General features: G+C 28.7%; 1 pseudogene; it reads left to right on the top strand.

The window, feature by feature from the left end:
- The first annotated feature begins 2,826 nt into the window (after positions 1–2,826).
- Positions 2,827–4,417, top strand: LOC123291711 (annotated as a pseudogene).
- The last annotated feature ends 12,366 nt before the right edge of the window (positions 4,418–16,783 follow it).

The raw sequence follows: 16,783 nt of genomic DNA, 5'->3' as shown, positions 1-16,783 counted from the left end.
TCGTCAATAATTGTCACAAGTTTATTGAAATATTTAAATACATAACACTATTAAATTATCAATTTGTCCAGTTTTTACATTCCACAGCAAATTAGTTATAAAGTAAAAAATAAACCTTAACTAGTGTGCTATGGAATGTGCTTTTAACTATGGAATTTGAACACTGGACAAATTATTAATTTAATAGTGCTATGTATTCAAATATTTCAATAAACTTGTAATAATATGAGAAAAAAACTAAAATAATGAAAAAATTAAAAATACGAAATTTCTAATAGTTTTTTTTAGAAATCTCTAACCATCTCTGACGCTAAATAAAATTTTAAGAATCGGTCCTATTTGTCAATTTGTGGTAAGCAAAGAGTTTAAAGTGTGATTTCGGTTAGGTATCTTAAAGAAGGTGACCCATCTATAAGACCAAGATTGTACCACTCCATTGTTTATAATCTGGAACCATCAGCTGTTGTGAAATCTGAGAAAAAGTAACACTGATATTAAGAATTGTGATTTATTAAACTGGAATAAATTCAGTGTAAAATCAGACAGAAACAACAGAAGCCTGTAGAAAATTCTATTTTTATGTTCAATGTTGCCGTTTTTTTTTTATTTCGTTGAATTATCCATTAAATTATGTGTAAATGTGTAATAAATGGATTGTATGGTATCATTCCAATAAATACCCTCTCTTAAATGTTATCATCAATGACATTCAATTCGTTTGTTTGTCACACAGGTACATACACACATATAGATATATCTGTCATAGAGAATTAAGCTTTTCTAACTGCGTCTACATATCGGTACAGATATCAAGTGTCATCATTGTATATATGTTATTACACATACATGAATGGTATAACTGATTTCAAAGGAAATTATTCGTGATAAAATTAATTTATCGCATATTGGTGTCTATATGTTATGTTGCTCCTTCAATAGTAACAAACTAGATTTATTCAATGAGATATGTATTGCCATTTGCATACCATACAGTCAACATCTACAATACATGTATACATAATAGGGGATTAACGACTCTAAAACTATTAAAGTAATGACTAATGACTTAAGGCATTTCAAAACCGAAAGTATTAAAATGATCCAAAAAATTTAAAATTTCATTGATCAATTAATCACCCTTGTATAGGTCTTTTGTGAAAAATTCACTTTGATTCTCTGTACGGTTTAGGAGAAATTAACTATCAAAGTCATTTACCAAAAAAGTTTTTCATGTTAAATTTATGCACAGTTCTTAATTATGCCATGTATATATGAAATATACATAGTATATTAAGTTTAGTCCCAAGTTTGTAACGCTTAAAAATAATGATGCTAGGAAAAAAATTTTGTTATAGGTGTTCATAAAATCACCTAATTAGTCCATTTCCGGTTGTCCGTCCGTCCTTCCGTCCGTCCGTCTGTGGACACGATAACTCAAAAAAGATATCGAGCTGAAATTTTTACAGCGTACTCAGGACGTAAAAAGTGAGATCAAGTTCGTAAATGAGCATCATAGGTCAATTGGGTCTTTGGTCCGTAGGACTCATCTTGTAAACCGTTTGAAACATTTTTTGGTAAACATTTTTTGTTTGAAACATTTTTGTGTAAACATCACTGTTTACCCGTGAGGGCGCCAATTAGGCGGTAATTTTATAATATGTACTAAACTTGATTATCAGTTATGTATGTGTCACATGTTTGTATGTGTAATGGGATAAAGAAATCAACACTGACTATGCATGGTATTTCAACAATTAACTCAGTCAATTGTTTGTTTTCACTTGTTTTAGTATTGTTTTAAAGCTCTGGAGGAATATTGATAAACATTTAAATGGTTACTTTTTTTAAAGCATTTATTAACTGAAAAAACTCACATTTATTACGACTTCTTCATATACCAACATATAAAAGGGTCTGTTTTTAATAATTAATTAAACCATACAGAGAATCGACTTGAAATTTATACAGAAGACGTATTAAATACTCGTTAATTGACATACATTATTTCAGTTTATTTGGTAACACTTTTTTGCTATCGAAAAAATTTTTGCCTTAAAGTATCCATTTCTCGTCATAAGTAGTCAATTTAAACCTGCCATCGTAATTCTACTTTAAAGCACTAGATTTACTTCTCAAATTGCGAGTTTAAAATGGTCAGGTTGCAATTAGGATAATTTAAAAGTATAAGCACAATTAAAGCATAAGAGCGATCAAAACGTTTATATCTCGATAACTAATGGGTCAAAATGTATTCAAATTGAAAGGCTTGATGATTGGTATTAACTCGTATATATTTACTATAAGCATTTGCGACTTATAATTGCAGTACATTTTCATGCAAAAGTTCAACATAAGAATGATCGTAGAGATCGAAGCACGTCGTTGCTATAATTCAATTTTCTTCTATCATTAGCTCATCAGCCATTTTAAATGAATTGCAATAATTTTTTATTCAAAATTTTCCATTCGAAAATGTTAATGTTAGTAAGGTCAAAACTACTCTACAATATTTTTCCTTATTCATACATTCTCAATCATTTTAGACATCCAATATATAGTTATAAATTTCTAAAAACTTATAGCTCATGCTGTATATGACATATAACATATTTATAGGTATACCTTATTGATATGTGTAAATTATTATCACTTCCATAGTGATATAATTGTTTACTTTTGTTTCAATTGACATACCTGAACTAAAGATTTTTATAATTTATATTGTGTTAGAATCATAAACGTTTATTAGTGGACATTCTATTAAATAACGTTGTAATTTAATTTATTCCTTTCAGGTATGTTTTTGTTTGTAAATTTAGTGTAATTCCTTTATATAATTTTGTCAATATATTCCTTTCAGGATTAAATACAATCTCGTTATTTATTCAATAAATTAATAACTTACAAATTAAATTACAATCATTTAAGATGGAAAAATTGTTTGTCCACTTAATAAGAAGAAGCGATGAATATTTTGAATTAGCTGGACTATCCGAAGATAAGCGGTTATGGTTTAGCTTACCAGATGAACATAAAAATTTATATGAACATAAGGTATTATCATCAAAAACCACCATTAAAAGTGCAATTGCTGCTATTAAACCGATTAATGGTTTCCGAAAAATTGGCATTAAATTAGATGAGGATTTGAAAAAAGAATATTTTGATGAAGATGGAAACCTTAGCTACAAAAACTATCCGTTACAGGAATCTGTAGTTTTTTTGATGTGAGTGAAAAACTCCAAGAAGAAAATTTTTTAATTAAAAGAATCAAGGAATTAGAATTAAAATTAAATGACAAAGATGAGATAAAATTGCAAAATATAGAAAAGAAGTTTGTTCTTGATAAATATGACAAAACACAAAACCCTTCTGAGTGGTTTTCTAAATTTGAAAGTGAATGTGACCGAAATAAAATAAAAAGTGGTACCCAGATGATTGAAGCTTTACGATTTTTTGTCGCTGGATCGGCCAAACACTGGTATGAAGGAAATTTGAAAAAATTTGGTCTAACTAATTGGTCTGAATGGCGAAATTCATTTTTTTCCATTTTTATTGACAAAGGTTGGACAGCTGTCAGGAAAGCATATACCTATAAATACTTAGGCGGCTCATTGATCGATTACGCTTTAACAAAAGAAAATTTATGTTTAGAAGTAGAAAGTGATAGTACTATGAGTTCCAGAATAAACTTGATTGTAATGGGTTTACCATCTCAAGTTCAAGATGAGCTAGATCGCGAAGACATTAACACTATAAAAAAATTATACAATGAACTCCGAAAGCTAGATGGTCAATATAATAAACGTTCGAAAGAAAATAAACCATATGATAATCGGCATGAAAAAACAAAATTAGGAGAATCGACTAAAAAGAAACAAATTGATATACCCTTGAAAAAACCATGCTACATGTGTGAAGCTCTTGGTTGGAAAAATCGATTTCATCCCTCTAACGAATGCCGAAATAAAATACTGTACGCTCAGAAAAAAGAATCTAATTTAATTGAAACGAAATCTGATTCAGAAAATGAGGCTGAAATGATGAAAATAGAAATTGACCGAAATTCTTTAAACTAGAGAGCCCGGATAATTTGATTCCATTAATTCATGTAAACGTAATTATTGATGATAAAATGAAAATAAAAGCAGTGTATGACTCAGGATCTAACGTGAGTCTAATTAATCAAAGAGTTGTAGATGTATTAAAAACAAGTTTGTTAAAGCATAACACTGCATTCAAGACAATTAATGGTTTCAATTTTAGTTCGGCCCGGGCAAACATAAAGCTTAAAATTGGAAATATTACAAACAATTTGAATACTTTTGTAGTTAAAAATTCAGAATTTTCTTATGACCTGTTACTAGGTTTAGATGCTATTAAAAAATTTAAACTAATTCAAGACGAGAATTTAAACATATACCAAAAACCTAAAAATGATGAGATGCTCCAAATAAGAAGTAATCAAAATCAGAAGAAATCTTGTGAAATTTCTAACAAAATAATTACAAATGAAAATAAAGAAGATAAAGAAAATGTAAAGAAAGAAGATAATATAGATGTAAAGAAAGAAGATAATAAAGATGTCAATAAAGAAGATAATAGAGATGTAAAGAGAGAAGATAATAGAGATGTAAAGAAAGAAGATAATAAAGATGTTAAAAATTTTAATAAAGAAGGTAAAATCAATGAAAATGAAAAAGAAGAGAAAAACACTGAAAATATTAGAATTTACCATCAAGAAGAAACTAATGAAAATCAGTTCAAACCTAATTTAGATCACATAGATGGATATGAAAAAAAAGTAGAACTTTTAAATATTATTGAAAATCACAAGAAAATTTTTGCCAAAAATAAATTTGATGTCGGTAAAGTAAAGTCTAGAGAGGCCGAAATAAAGTTAATGAGAGATGAATATGTTACGGCCCGCCCTTATAAATGTTCTATACCAGATGAACGTGAAATCAAAGATCAAGTACAGAAGTTACTAGCATCCGATCTAATAGAGGAATCTGATTCACCGTTCGCATCACCGGTAACACTCGCATATAAAAAAGAAGATGGAAGAAAATCAAGGCTTTGCATCGATTTTAGAAACTTAAATAAAATAACTATCCCAGAGTGCTACCCATTTCCAACAATAAATGATATAACGGAAAAAGTTTCGAAATGTAAATACTTTACTGTTGTTGATATAAACTCCGCTTTTTGGTGTATTAGGTTAAAAGAAAAGGACCGTGAGAAAACTTCTTTCGTTACAAAGTACGGGAAATTTATGTTCAAAGTATTACCTTTTGGATTGAAAAATGCTCCTGCAATCTTTCAACGCATACTTTCAAATATTATAAGACGAAATAACCTAGATGAGTTTTGCGTCAACTACATGGATGACTGTCTTATTTTCTCACGCAATTGGAAAGATCACATGCAACATATCTCAAGATTTCTTGAAGTAATAGGAGAAGAAGGATTTAAATTAAAGCTCGAAAAGTGTAAATTTGCAGCCCAATCGGTTAAGTATCTTGGCCATTACATTGAAGAAAATAAAATATCACCAGCACAAGAAAATTTAAAGGCAATAAAAAATTTGAAAAGACCTACAGATAAATCTGGGGTTCGAAGTGTTCTAGGAACAATAAATTACTTTATAAAATATATCGATCATAGTGCTCAAAAATTTGAGCCCCTTCACAGATTGCTGAAAAAAAATACTGAATTTATTTGGACGGAAGAATGTGAACGCAGCTTCTCCATGATCAAAGAATATCTGTGTTCCCGTCCAATTTTATCAATTTATGATGTCGAAAAAGATGTTTACATTGACACAGACGCTAGTCAAAAAGGACTTGGAGCGACTTTGAGGCAACCACAGTCAGATGGTCTATTACACCCTGTAGCTTATTTTTCTAGAAAACTGTCAGAAAGAGAAAAGAAAATGGAAACGATTCATTTAGAATGCAAGGCGATAAAAGAAGCCATTAAATACTGGAAATACTATCTTATTGGACGAAAGTTTTTCGTTTGTAGTGACCATAAACCATTGGAAAATTTAAGAACAAAGTCACGAACTGATGAGATTCTTGGCGATCTGGTCCACTACTTGTCACAATTTAATTTCCAGATAATATATAAAAAAGGAAAAGAAAATATTATCGCTGATTTACTATCACGGCAACCAGTTTTAGAATATTTCGAAAATGAAGATGTCATTCAAGTGGTCAATTTAATAGAATTGTCTGAAATAAAGAGGGATCAATATGAAAATCAAAGAGAACTTACAACTGCAAAGGGAACTGAGCGTAGACACGATATTATATTTAAGATGTTAAAAGGAAGAAAGCGGATTTTTGTATCGGAAAAGTTAGGCCTTGAAATAATTAACAAGTTGCACAATCACTATGGTCACATTGGTGTTGCACAAATGAGAAACAAAATACGACAACACTACTATTTCAAAAATTTAGATAAACTTATCATTGACTTTTGTAAAGGCTGTGTGACATGTAGGCAAAGTAAAACTCGCCGAGGAAGATTGATTGGAAAATTGTCAAGAATTGGACCTGCAACAGAACCCTATGAAATATTGTCCATAGATACAGTGGGTGGTTTTGCCGGAAATAAGTCTATAAAGAAATTTATGCACATACTAGTGGATCATTTTAGCAGGTATGCTTGGATTTCTACTACAAAAAGCCAATGCGCAAAAGATTTTATAAATCTTATACATCCGATCGCTAAAAATAATAAAATAAAGTTGATTCTTGCCGATCAATATACTGGACTAAATTCCGTAGAACTCAAAAATTACCTAAATAGAAGAGGTATCCAACTTGTTTTTACAAGCATAGATTGTGCAAGTTCAAATGGTCTCAACGAACGTTTAAATCAAACTCTAGTTAATAGAATTAGGTGTAAAATTATTGATGGAGATAAACGAGCATGGCCTACGATTGCTGCTGAATGTGTTGAAAATTATAACTCAACGATTCATAGCTCTACTAACTATGAGCCACAATATCTGCTCCTAGGCAAGAAATCAAACATTTCGCCAATATATGAACCACCTAGTGATTTAGCTGAAGACCGCCAGCAAGCTTTCATTAATTCATCCAGAAGTTTTATGGAAAATAAAAAAAGAGTTGACAAAAATCGAACAACTTTTCAATTTGAAATTGGAGATCTTGTGTACGTAGAGAATGGGAACAAATTAAATCGCAATAAAATGGACAAAGTTCGCCTTGGGCCTTTTAAAATATTAAGCCGGATTTCATCTTCGTTTTATGAAGTTGATTGTGGCAAGAAAAGAAGTGAATCAAATTATTTTCATAGCAGTAAGCTGTCACCTTTTACTTCGCAAAAAATGACTTCGGGGGGGAAGGTGTAAATTATTATCACTTCCATAGTGATATAATTGTTTACTTTTGTTTCAATTGACATACCTGAACTAAAGATTTTTATAATTTATATTGTGTTAGAATCATAAACGTTTATTAGTGGACATTCTATTAAATAACGTTGTAATTTAATTTATTCCTTTCAGGTATGTTTTTGTTTGTAAATTTAGTGTAATTCCTTTATATAATTTTGTCAATATATTCCTTTCAGGATTAAATACAATCTCGTTATTTATTCAATAAATTAATAACTTACATATGCTATAATTGTATATTACTAAATATTATCGCCTGCATACAGAGTATATTGAAATGATAATATAGTTTTGAGATTAGGTATCGTTAGTATAGCTCAATAATATAAAATGTATAATACGTCATTAAAATTACAAAAGATATCTATATATAAGTAAAACTGTTAAGTGAAGGTCGTTATGAGATTTTACTGTTTTTATTCCATTCAAGCTCATCCTAATGTCTAGAGCCGATCATCCTAGAGCCGATCATGAGATGTTCGTGCTGCAAGATAATCGATTCCAAAGCTCTAAAATATATACTAATGGATTACTGCATTTAAAGAAAAATTAATTTTTTTCTGCTATAGCGTTCACTTTTTGAATTAAATCTTTAGAATAATTAGTTACAATGAAAAAGTATCAATTGTTGATAAATGATACTTACCGCTTACTTTATAAGGGAATTGTCAAGTTGAAAAATGGCCAGATAATATATAAATAAGTTATAAAGAAAAAGTGAAGCTAAGTTCATAAATGAGCAACATAGGTCAATGGTGTCTTGGGTTCGTAGAACTTATCTTATAAACCGATAGAGATATAACAAAAGTTTAAATAAAAAAATGTCTCTTATACAAAAATTAACAACTTTTGTGTGATACTTTTTTTTCGGAAATATCACTGTTTATCCGTGAGGACGGAAATTAGATGCATTAAATAAATAGTATGTAATATATGGGAATATCAGTTATGTGTGTGTATTACACAAACTATTGTGTAAACACTGTCTCTACATGGTATTTCAACAATTAACTCACTTAATTGTTTGTTTTCACTTGTTTTTAATAAATTAGAAAATATTAATCACTCAACACAATTATAGCGGTCTTTCGGCCCTTATTTCTCTTAATTTTCCAAATTTTTAAACCAAACTGTGATGTCTGCCTTTGAATAGTTATGTTGGACGGTAGAACGTACGCCATGTCGATTCAATTTCATATAATACTGTAGATGGTAGGATAAAATTAGGAAAGAATTGTATTGTCGTCTAGCCACGATACGTGTGCAATTTTCAAATTAAACAGGCAAGAAAAAGTAATTTAAAAGTGGCTCGTTGATTGAATTGAATTTAAATATAACCGTGTCAAAAAATTAGGTGTTAGATCCTCTCTCTACCTCTTTTTTAATTCTTTGGTAATTAATGATATAATCTATATTTGAGGCTTCCTTCCTCCATTTCATATGCCTATGGAACTGTACAATTTTGATTATAAATGAACTGGAAACACTTTCTACGTAACGCGTTGTCAATATACTTTCTTTTTTTTTTGCATGAGACATCTTTGTAATGGGGTGGCAAGTGAACATACAGAAGTGAACATTCTGAACACCCTTTGTTATTTTTACCTTTAATATTTCCAAGCGTTGCAAAATTTAATATAGATTATAAATAAACATGGATGATATCAACTTTACCCTTTCATGTGTTATTAATTTTGGAAAATATTATACCTTGGAAAAGTATAAGCCTGGAGCGTTATTCAATGTTACAGAGCTATGGAATATATTCACTCGTCAATTTAATACACTGTAAAAAAATTTCTTCATACTTAATATAAATCGGTTGGTTAAAGAACTTTCATTCGTTTGGATAGAGAAACGCTCTATATACGATTGGCTCGAATGCCCTCTAGGTTTGAAAACTATCATTGATTCAAGAATCAGTTTTTTACGCAAAGAAACCCAAATATTTGAGAGTACTAAATGATATCCGTTTAAAAAAGGAAATGATTTAAATGAAATCACGTGTAATTTGCATGGAACCAAAGTTAATTTAAAGAAATTATGTAAGTAGAACAATGAAATCTTAATGTAAATGAATACTAAGCAAGCTCAAAATTTTTTATGCTTTCATTCAAAACTTATCATGTATTTAAGACACACAAAAAAGCCTACAAAGATAGAGCTAGAATCAATTGAATACAATAAATACTTATACTCAATATAAAATTTAACGAATTAACTCAGATTAGTGAATTCTTCTACACGTAGCTGTAAAGCCGAGAAAAAATACTTACTGCCGGTAAAAAACATGATTTTATACCTTAAATTATATAAAACTAACTCCGCGAATAGTACACAAAGTTTTAACATCGTAGAATGAAACAGTGTTACTCTAGTTGAGATAGGCATATATTCGATATTCGTTGTGTGCGTAGTCATGGTAGGGACAATAAAATCGATGCCAACACTTTAAGTGAAAAATTTTGGAGTTAAAGGGGGCTGTTATGACTAATTTGCAATTCTTTACATGTTAATGTAATAGAAATGTCAAATTAAAATTATGAAAAACACGAATTAATTAAATTTAATGCATAAAAAATTGTGAAAATAAGAAATCAAATTGAACAAATATTATTTTTCAAATGTAAATTATCATAATTATTTATTGAAATTTGTGAGACAAGAATATTAAATTTTAAATGTAAGTCTTAAATGCAATCCATTTACCGTTACCATGGAAACGAAACTCACGCACGGAGCGAATAGGTATAAATAATAAAGAATTTGTTTTCATTAATACATATGCAAATCGTATGCTCAAGAACAATACACAAATAGTATGGAGAGAATTAAATCTTTCAAATGAGATTGACTAAAACTTTCAAAGTTCTCTTCAATTAGTTATACTTCAATTTAAAAGATAATAAAAATGATGAAATTAATTATTATTTATATTTAAAATAATTATTAATAAGTACTAAAATGAGTAAGCTCTTTGGTTTCATTAAGTATATATTTATTTTGGTAAATATTTCTATCTTTGACGTAAAAAGCTTCGTCATTTAATGCAGTGATATGAGTTTCTTGGTCCAAGAAACTATTCGTTTTCTACAATACGACTGACTCATTATTGTAAGAAATCACAAAATAGCTTTACTCAACTAGATTATTACCTAAGCCTAAAAAAATTGAACACAAACAAATGAATTTTGAATTTCGTTGTGTGCGTAGTCATGGTAGGGACAATAAAATCGATGCTAGCGCTTCCAGTGAAAAATTTTGGCGATAAAGGAGGCTGTTATGATTAATTTGCAATTCTTTACATGTTCATGTTATAAAAAATGTCAAATTAAAATTGAAGAGCTTAGTGGATGAAATGTTAAGTGACATTTTTGAGGAAATCGAGATTTTCATGTGGATGAACATGTTATGCTCTCCTTTAAACATAGCATGTTTCCCCTTTTCGCTAACCTTTCAAATAAAGCTATTTTCAGTGAATGAAGTTGTTATGTCTTGCATAACTTGTTATGGCAAGTTAAAAACTTTACAGCTGATTATCTCGATTAAACTTAATTGTCTCATAACATCTTCATCCACTAAGCTCTTCAATTATTGAAAAACACTAATTAATTAAACTTAATGCATTAAAAATTGTGAAAATAAGAAATTAAATTGCACAAATATTATTTTTCACATAAAAAATATCATAAATTAAATCCATACAATTATATATATGCATCCATACAATTCTGTAATTAAAGTAGTGTATCGTTACCATGGAAACGCCTCCAATAAAACTCACACACGGTGCGAATAGGTTTCACACACAAAAAAAAAACCTGTCAAACCCTAAAGACTGCAGATTTCCATTTTTTACAGTGTATACATACACAACATTAACATTTTCTCAGTAACAATAATATTATCAGTCTACATAAAGAACTTAATCTCTCTAATTCTCGATAATTCATTTAAGTACTTAAGTATAACAAACATTAACTAGAAATTAAACCGAATTTCAATATTCAAGAATATAACTAAAATTTTACATAAAAAAATATTTGTGTTACTATCAAATAGTTTTGTCTCCTAATAAAAGTTTCAAAAACAATCGATTCAAACCATTTTGTGAATTATTTTAATTTATTTCAAGTATTTATTATTACCCGAGATTAACCTAGAGTGAATAATTTTTTTGATTCTGATTTCTTTATAAAATTCTTTCTAAAGTAATTATGACCAATTAAGAAAATCGCGTTTCCTATTATTTCAAAAGTGCTTTTATTGATTGCACGAGTTGTTTCTGATATATGGATACAAATCGAATGGAAGGGATAATATCCCAGATAAATTTCTCCAAACTTTTTAAATCCTAAAACTAATGAGATTTTCATGCTTCTGGATATTTGGAAAAAAATCTAAAAACCAAAGCTATTTTGACTTTTTCTATTTTTTATGTTGAAGAAATAAAAACTTTTCGTACAAGATTTATGACCATAAATGAAAAGCTGCTCTCCCAATATTTAAGTGAACACTATTTTTGTACTTTATGAGCCAACATTATCCCTATAAGCTTATGTTCATTAAATTTCGAAACTTTTTTGAGATTTTTTCAGTTTAAGATTTCTGAAAAAAGAAGTACCTACACGAAAATTCCGAGAAGTAAACATTCCGTCCATTTTTTTACTCCAAAAGTACGAAACTCAGATATTTTTGACAATTGGGTATGTACTTTTTTAGATATCCAGTCAATTGTACATCAGAATCCAGAGGAAGATTATCAGTCGTTATCTACCATGGTGACGTAACAAACAAAAAGAAGGAAGTACCCTACAAGTAGTTTTCTGAATCCTCGTTTGCACACATTATCAAAATTTTACCTAGATGACTTTTTGTAGATTGTTTTGTTGTTTTTGAATGGGAATATTTGTATAATATATATTGATCTTTTTTTAAAAATATCAAAAATAAATAAAAGCAACAATATTATTAATAATATATAAATTGATATCCGTTTGCAATATGAGTTATACATAATATTACTTTGAACATCTGTAAACACATCAAATTTAATTAAATATAATTACAATACATTTTATTATAAAATTAATTATATTTATGAAATAATTAATTAATTATAAATTAATAATATTATTTATTATATTTATTATGAAATATTAAATAATATTATCTATATATTATGTAGGTATTAATCATTTATATACAACTTGTGTATTTGAAACGATTAATATAACGTATATTAAAAAATAATTATTTATTTTATGCGGAAACTTTTCATTTTTATTAGTAATTAGGCACAACTCACCCACTTCGCTGAACAATTACTTTAAAAACAAAAACTATCGCGAACTATACTCGATACCTATCGCCATGTTCAAGTGTAGACACTGTTGATTATAGATACCACGGCTGTGGTTCACACACACATCACTGATATTATAAAGTGCTCTTATCTAATTTACGCTCTCATGTGTAAACAATGAAGTTTCCGAAAAAATGTTTCAAACAAAAGTTGTTTACTTATTTTAAGTAAAAGTTTTTACAAGAAATTTTTTGTTCTATCTCTAACGGCTTGATATCTCTTTTCCATTTGAGTTGTCATCATGTTAGACAGGCGCGGCGGTCAGCCGGACATTAGGGCGGACAACCGAAATTGGATTTTATGAAAGCGTCTAACAAAATTTTGTTCGTAGAATCAACATTTTTAAGATACATTTCATAAATACATGGTATAAAAATAAATCCCAGCATTATTCGCTTCCTCATACGTGGCTCGGGTCTTAATTCCGGCAATGATTCCATCACTTGGAAAATGATAGGACCTTCGTCCTCCGAGTTTAGAGCGTTTATCATTATAAAAGAAACTTTTAATTCCATTCATTTTCCTCTTTCGTTTCACCTTTAGTTCATTAAAATAAAAATTAAACTCCGATATCTATATATTAAATATCTACTTTTTATTTATAACTATTACATATTTCTACGATTTCATTTAAAAAAAACTGCTCATTTGGAAAAATATAATTTTAAATTTTCAATAAAATAGCCATAAAAGTTTTCCCATTCAAGTCGTTCATTCTATTCGATAACTATTTTTACATATGAAAGTCGTATAATGTATAATATACAGTGTGACATGGAAAGTTGTGATGTCTGTCTAAATGTACTAAATAGATTTAAAAAAATACTGACGATTTTCTTTTGCAGTCTAGTTTGACCCATCGTTGATAATTAACTCAAAAGATAGAGATATCAAAAAAATGCATTCATTATCAAAGTGAACCTATTTGATAACAAGAATCAACAAAAATCAATTGTGCATGCGTAGTTTTAGTTTTTGAAGTTTAAAGTTCTATCTATGGAAAACACTTCATAAACGAAATAGTATTTATAGAACTTTTTTTAAATTTTCTTAAATTTTTACGCTGAGCCTTTCCAAATTCGTAATGGAACGAAATCAGATCTGTGTTACTAGGAGAAAATCACATACTAATTTCCAAATATAAAGTTAAAATAAACTTATGACTGATAAAAATATGGTCCATCTTGAAAAACATTTCTGTTGAATTTTTTTTTTTTTTATTGAGTTTATTTAAAGTCGATTTGACAACCCAGGTCCTTGGCGACTGAACTTAAATAAAATGTTTGGATAAACTCATAGGTATACAAATTACAGGTGAGAATATTTGGAAGAGATTTTCCTGTCAAGTAAGTGAAACGCTATATCCCACCCGGTTTCCAAACATGGGATTTTAAGGTTTTGGAAGTCAGAACTGCTAATTTATCTATATTCTCTTCAATATTTCAAAATAGTAAAAACTGATTTACAAAAGGAAAACTTGATGTATTTTACAGAATGGTTTGTTGTTGAAATGATCCAACTGGCTTGATATACACCAATGATGGTGAAATACGGTAGTTGCTGCCATAAGAAAATTTGATACCATAACAAAATTTGAAAGTTAAATTGATTAAAAAGCGAAGAAGTTATAAGCATTCAAAGGTTGCTGCCCATCTTTTTTTAGCCAAACAAAGTTTTACATGTATTTTATATGCACATATATGGTGATTTCGGATAATGACGTCACTAATTTATACCTCCCTCTTTTTTAATTAGGAATTTAAAACGTGCATATTTTGCGTAAAGCTAAAGGTATTCAAAACCAACATCATTTTTCTGCCCATGCAGTGAGAATTCTTCACCTAAAGCAATAAAAAAAATTTAATCTACTATATTGTATCCTGAAAACTTCGTTTAAATGAACTAAATTGTTAACCAATATTTTAAATTAAGGAATTATTGACTAGCCTTTTAAAAAATGACGACACTCTGTAGATATATATCAGAAACTTTTATTTTTTTATTGTTTGACCTACAATGTCCGATTTTTCCCCATTAATACATATAATTTATAAATAAATATATCGAACATTTTTATTTATTGTCCATTTTCTATACAATTTTTTTTTTCGAACTGAGATCATAAGTAATATTTATAAACTGACTAGCAAGCAGAGAGTAGAGAATATATAAAAGCTCCATACGAACCTCATGCTCCTTCTGGTTAGTTGTTGGTGTGTGCAATAAATTATTGAAAATAAATGTTATATGCGGTTGTTGGTTTGAACCATAGTATATTATTTCTATTTTTTTTTTCCCTAAAAAAATAAAAAATCATAAATACGCCAGTTGGTTTTAAATTTATATTATATGAAATGGTATATTTAATATAATACTATATATAATATACTTTCATACATCGAATCAAATCAATAATTTTTGGTATGTAACAGCTATTTATACTGTGTGATTCATTTGGTAGAATATGAATAAAATTGTATGTGTGAAAAATACTTTTATAATAAACTACATGTTATAATAAACTTTTGCGAATCATGAATATTTTGTTGAAGAAACTTTTCGTGAGCATTATTTGACTAATAATACATTATATTTTCTTAAGTTTTTGTTTGTTTCGAATTAATATAATTATATCGACTGCTTTTCGAGTTTTACGGCCACAAACATATTGAAGCTAAATTTTTATACATGCAAATAAAAATAAACAATTTACTGAGTAAATTGTTGAAATACCATATATAGACAGTGTTGCTTATGCAAGATAGTCAATTTTAGATAACTACAGCCGTCTGTATATATAACACGACTGTAATGCCACACACTCATAACTGATATTCCCATATGGTACAAACTATAATGTTTTCACCTAATTTGCGCCCTCACGGGTGTAAAGACGAAGAAAGCGTTGGAAAAAACAAAAGTTGTTAATTTTTTTATAATGAAAGTTTTTAACATTTTTTTCTATGTCTCTCATTCACGAACTCAACATCACTTTTTACGTCCTTATAGCACGCTATAAGAAAGTCAGCTTTTCGTTTTTGAGTTATCGTGTTTACACACAGACCGGCAATGGAGAAATTAGGTGATTTTATGGATACCTATAACAAAATCTTGTTTGCAGCATCAATAATTTTAAGCGGAAATAAACATAGTATACCTTGATATATCTCTATATATTATAAATGCGAAAGTAAGCATGTTTGTTTGTTTGTTTGTAACGCTTTCACGCTAAAAGTAGCGAATAGTTTTTAATGAAACTACAGCTACTATAGCTACTACAGCAATATAGCTCATACTTCAGAATAACACATGAGATAAAAATATAATATATAGATAATTTATAAAGATATATTAATTAAAAAAAAAAAAAAAAAACAAACAAAAATTTAAAATTAATTTAATTTGACATTAGCATAAATTACAGATTTCTGTAAAAAAGGTCAATATAAAATATTTCACGGCCACCTTTTCTGATGTACTCAATGAATAATTACGACTATTATAGATTTTAAAAAATAGAAAACCATACATATATTTTACTGTGTAAAAAAATCCATACCATTATTTCGAGTGTTATAGAAAGGGGATAAGCGAGAGCAATCTTTATCAATCTTAACTTTTAAGCCCAGCGAAGCGGGTGGGTATCACTCTAGTATTTTATATATACATGGTATAAAATTATATACAATTGGTATCAAAACTATTTTCAATATTCAAATGACAATGCTGTCAAACGGTGTCCTATCCAAGTACTGCCTGTGCCCAATGTTGCTTAACTTCTGTGATTGGTCATAAACACGTGAATGATTATTGTGACCATAAAACTAAAATGATTACCCTCTACTAAAAAACTATTGTAATAAAATCGCTCAAAGTGGCTGAAGAAGAAGTTTTCACCAAAGAAATGGTACTTTGATGGAAATTAAATCACCTGGTAAATGAGACAGATAAAGATATATATTGAAATATTTTATTTTATTTATATTATA

The sequence above is a fragment of the Chrysoperla carnea genome, chromosome 2 (assembly GCF_905475395.1).
Source record: "Chrysoperla carnea chromosome 2, inChrCarn1.1, whole genome shotgun sequence".
NCBI lineage: Eukaryota > Metazoa > Arthropoda > Insecta > Neuroptera > Chrysopidae > Chrysoperla > Chrysoperla carnea.
Note: the sequence above shows the minus strand (reverse complement) of the source record. Positions and strands in the feature narration are given on the sequence as shown.